The 5,168-nt window shown below is 44.0% G+C and overlaps 1 protein-coding gene across 3 annotated transcripts in view; it reads right to left on the reverse strand.

Annotated features, from left to right (window-relative positions):
- The window catches only part of LOC122539484 (protein FAM13A-like), a 220,360-nt gene that overhangs the window by 172,738 nt on the left and 42,454 nt on the right, over positions 1-5,168 (reverse strand). The gene's annotated exons all lie outside the window — the stretch shown is intronic.

Raw genomic sequence — 5,168 nt, forward strand, 5'->3', positions numbered from 1 at the left:
GGCCAATTCACCTGACCTGTACATCCTTGTGACTGTGGGAGGAAACCAGAGCACCCGGAGGAAACCCACGCAGACACGGGAAGAATGTGCAAACTCCACACAGTCAGTCGCCTGAGTCAGGAATTGAACCCAGGTCTCTGGCGCTGTGAGGCAGCAGTGCTAACCACTGTGCCACCGTGCTGCCCACTCTTTGGAGGGTCGGTGTAGACTTGTTGGGCCAAAGGGCCTGTTTCCACACTGTCGGGATTATATGGTTTGAAATATCGTTAACTATAAAGTGTATATTTTATATACCTGGAGCTTCACATGACTTGACTCTACTTCCTGTGGACAGTTTTCTGATTCTCACACGTAGGAATGAGTGTTTTAGATGGTGGCTGACATGCCACTCCCACCACTGAGGGACCTCACTCAATCATCTGCCAGTCAGATCATGAGGAGCAGATGGGTGAACGTGGGCATATTTTTGGTCTATTACAGATTTTGACGTTGACACCTTGGTTTTCCAGAGCCTGCCAGCCACCCCAAGCTGGGAAGCTTCTCGTTCTAAAGTCTGCCTGTCCAGAGTCCTGGAATCCTTAACCCTGGAATTCCCTCTCCAACAGCATGATGTAGATTTTCCTACACCAAATGGACTGCAGCAGTTCAAGAGGGCAGCTCACCATTCACCTTCAAAAGGGTAACTACGGGTGGTAAATAAATCCTGCCCTAGCCAGCGCTTCTGAAAAATAGTTGATTGAGCTGCGAAAGGCAAGGCTCTTTCCTTCTCAGGGGTCGGAGGTCACCTAGCGAGGTAAAGGGAGGGGTGTGGCTTTCAGAGGCCACTAGTTGGGAAACTAGCCACCCTTCTCACCCAATGGGGAATTGGCATGTCAAGGTTCTCATGGCCACCTATTGACCATTTAACACATCTGTGTACATATGTTTTCTGTCTGCACTGAACATTAACATATGAAGCTTTCAAGATATTCAAATGCACTAGACTACAGGCAGGACTGATAATCCCAAATTGGTCGCCAGCACAATTCCTCACACATTCAGGATTATCCAACAAATGTTATCCAATTGCATTTAAAGCTACTATATTGTGGTACTATATTTAGCTACTATACTTTGCCTGTTACTAACAGCTGAAGGATCACACTCCATCTGTCTTTGGGATGGCACGGTTACATACCTAGCATCACAGTGACATTGAAATTAATTTACATTAGTGTGACAGGCAGAATGTCTTTTTAGTTTGAAGGCAGCATCCTGTTAGTGGCGAACACCATTCATGTTGCTGCTGCTAACTTCACCTATTGCTCAGACTTTAAGATACCTTCCCTTTTCAGGGTAAATCTGAAATGGGAACCTTTGAGGAATCACGGAGGCTCTTAGACCTGATGAGGTAGGAATGTTCAAATCTTAGATGAGGAAAGTGATTGGAAATGGGGAACCTGTCACAAGGTATAAAAACAAAGGATCAAACAGGAATGTGTGAAATGCATAAAATAATGGCTCGGTTAAATTGCTCTATAATTTATTCTCTATAATTGCTCTGTAATTGCTTCCCACAGACTGGCAAAGCTAATACTGCAAGAAGGTCACAACATAAACAAACACATTTATTACTAGCGAGCTTACCCATTCAGGGCAGGCCATTCAGCTTATCATGCCCAAGCTGATTTCTCCAATTAGTTCCACTCTCCTTGCTCTTTCCCCAGAGTCTTGATCAGAAGGGTTAATCCAGTTCCCTTTAGAAAGTTGCCATTGAATATGCTTCCATTCAAATAATACATTCCAAATCATAACTGGCTGTGCAGAAATGATTCTCTTTATTTCCATTGTCCTCTTTGACTAATTATTGAATTAATTTGCCTTTCGCAGCATAATCTCCACCGTCTAGACGGACAAGGAGGTCAGATTCATGGCAAGTCCAACACCTGCAAGTTCCCCTCTAAACCACGCACCATCCTGACTTGGAAATATATCACTTTTCATCAAGCCATAGTCATAGAGTCATACAGCACAGAAACAGATCCTTCGGCCCAACCAGTCCATGCCAACCATAATCCCAAAATAAACTAATCCCACCAGCCTGCGCTTGGCCCATTTCCCTCCATAAATTTATTATTCATGTACTTATCCAAATATCTTTTAAATGTTGTAATTGAACCACCATCCATCACTTCCTCAGGAAGTTCACTCCACACATGAACCATTCTCTGTATAAGAAAAATTGCCCCTCGTCATCTTTAAAACTTTCTTCTCTCACCTTAAAGATATGTCCCCTAGTCTTGAAATTCCCCACCCTAGGGAAAAGACACCTGCCATTCATCTTATCTATACCTCTCAAGATCTTATTTACTTATTATTTTATCATGTTTCCTTCACTGTCACTAGGTCAAAATCCTGGAATTCCATCCCTAACAGCACAGTGGGTCTCCCAACACCAAATGGACTGCAGCAGTTCAAGAAGTGAGCTCACCTTGTTAAGGCAATCAGGGATGGGCAATAAATGCTGGTCCAGCTAGAAAAACCCACAACTGATGAACATCCTTTTCTAAAACAAAATCTGAGATCTGCATCCTATGGTTATGAGTCAAAAAGTGTGGTTTTGGAAAAGCACAGCTGGTCAGGCAGCATCCGAGGAGTCGGAGAGTCGACATTTAGTAGTTTCATTCAAAGATCGTCTGTAATTTTGAACTTAAAGCTTGAACATTTTGAATATGCCACAAGCCTATTAATTATCAGCACGGATCCACGCACCCATCACAGCCTTCTATCCAACCAGTCTGACACTGAAGCCAAACTCATGGATGTGGTCAGCAAGACACACAACAAAACAGAAGCCATGACAAAGACATGGAATTGATAGAAGGGGCTGGTGACAATAGCTTGGGCTATCCCAGGGCTTACTTAGAAGTAACTACAGCTCATCTAAGATTGGCAGCAGTTTGCCAACCCACAGGCTTTGGAGAGGCACTGCTGTGACTGACAACGTGGGAGATCTGCTCGTCTGGTTTGTAACATTTACCTGGTGAGAGCATTGCCTCCTCTTTTCCTGTTGAATCCCAGCAAAGCGAACGCGTGCATGAAACTTCAGTGACCCCAGGGTTGCGGAATACTTTCCGTCACCTTACGGCCCTAACAATTACCTACAACAAAGCTAAGATGTATAACAACTGATAGTCTGAGGAGAACAAACATTGTCCCAAACTACAAATAAAATTCACAATGCTACATATGCGTAGGGGGTAACACAAGCCTCTGACAGCCATTTTGAATGAAGTGGTAATTGTATTTTAACTCAGTCCCTTCAATATTATTTGATTGAGATTCATTAACATAGTTTTAAAACACAACTGGTGACAGCAGTGGTAAAAATAATTGTAATCTAATGGATGAAAGTCAATTTTTCAACACCAATGCATTGAGTTACTTGTTCTCTGGAGGGTGAATGACTAACCTGAACACCAAAATACTTCTCATTTGCTAGTCCATCTTTCGGTTGTTGGTGGGTGAAAGTAAAAGGATATTTGCCCAAGCCGCAATACATTTTGAAACATAAACATTGCATCTTTAACTTTTGTATTTCTCATTCTACATTCCAAAGTCACATTCAGAATGGAAAATGCTTCTGTGAAATTGTCACATTTCAGTTTCACAACCATCAGTAGTGGCATTGCAGCAACATGATGTAACAGCCCCCTTATTACTTTGATTTTCATTTTCTTGGAATGTGGGCATCACTGGCAAGTCCAGGGTTTGTTGTAAATGACCTTGAGCTGAGTGTCTCACAGCACCAGTTCAGAGCAAAGTCTAGAGTCCCATGTCATCCAGACCAGGTAAAGATATCAGATTTCCTTCCCTACAGAACATGGGTGATCCAGGTGGGTTTTTACAGTAAACAATCCTCATTACTAGGACCATCTTTCAATTCACAATTGAATTCAAATTCCACCAGCAGCCAGAATGGGATTTGAACAGGTAATGCCAGAGTATTAGCCTGGGCATCTGGATTACTAGCCCAGTGACATGACCACTACTCCATCACATCTCCTTAAACGGATTCTTCAGACTTGACACCTGTTGTGAAGCCGAGTTTGAAAACTTGCTTGGCCTCACGACTGGTGAGATCCCAACTGACCATTTTCCTTTGGGACCATCACGGAGACCCGAAAAGAGGATTTTCGCCCACTTGAAGCGAATAGTGGAAAGCCCTGCAGGGACCATTAAAGAGTGCATTGGCTAGGCAGCATATCTAGGATGGCCTTGCATATCTACTGTGACACTTGCCTTGAATAGAGGCATAGGGCAACATGACTACACACTTCAACCTCATGGTCTAGCTTTAATCTGGAGTCTCCAACCATTGAAGATCAATCTCCAGGACATTGTTGTGCTAAACCCAGCCAAAAAAATCACAGGGATTTTAGCCATGTGTCTTTTTTTTGTGCCATTTTCTTTGAACATTTCTCTTCAGCCAGAAATAAAACTATTGAAAATGGGGGAATAAATGGCTATTTAGTTAACAGTCATACATCATCCAATTGGCTCGCAGCATGTCACAAGATGGGAGGGGAGGTATATGTATAGTTCCTCGCCCCATTCCCTTGGGTGTGGTCCACCTGCCGATTCGAGGAGGCAGAGTTTGATGGATAACGGTTGACTTGTTGAGATCCAAAGCTGGCATTCTTGCAGAAACCATACTCAGCTTCAGAGAGAGCCAAAAAAATATTGCAGCCACAAAACAGCCCTGAGGTGTGAGGGTTATATTAGGTTACATAGGCTCTTGAACAGTGGGCATTCCCAGTGTGTCCCTATTTGCTTCCCCTGTGCTTGACTTTCATACCCTGGAGAAAGTGAGGACTGCAGATGCTGGAGATCAGAGCTGAAAATGTGTTGCGGGAAAAGCGCAGCAGGTCAGGCAGCATCCAAGGAGCAGGAGAATCGACGTTTCGGGCATGAGCCCTTCTTCAGGAATGAGGAAAGTGTGTCTAGCAGGCTAAGATAAAAGGTAGGGAGGAGGGACTTGGGGGAGGGGCGTTGGAAATGCGATAGGTGGAAGGAGGTCAAGGTGAGGGTGATAGGCGGGAGTGGGAGTGGGGGCGGAGAGGTCAGGAAGAAGATTGCAGGTTAGGAAGGTGGTGCTGAGTTCGAGGATTGGGACTGAGACAAGGTGG

Source organism: Chiloscyllium plagiosum, chromosome 32, assembly GCF_004010195.1.
Source record: "Chiloscyllium plagiosum isolate BGI_BamShark_2017 chromosome 32, ASM401019v2, whole genome shotgun sequence".
Classification (NCBI taxonomy): domain Eukaryota; kingdom Metazoa; phylum Chordata; class Chondrichthyes; order Orectolobiformes; family Hemiscylliidae; genus Chiloscyllium; species Chiloscyllium plagiosum.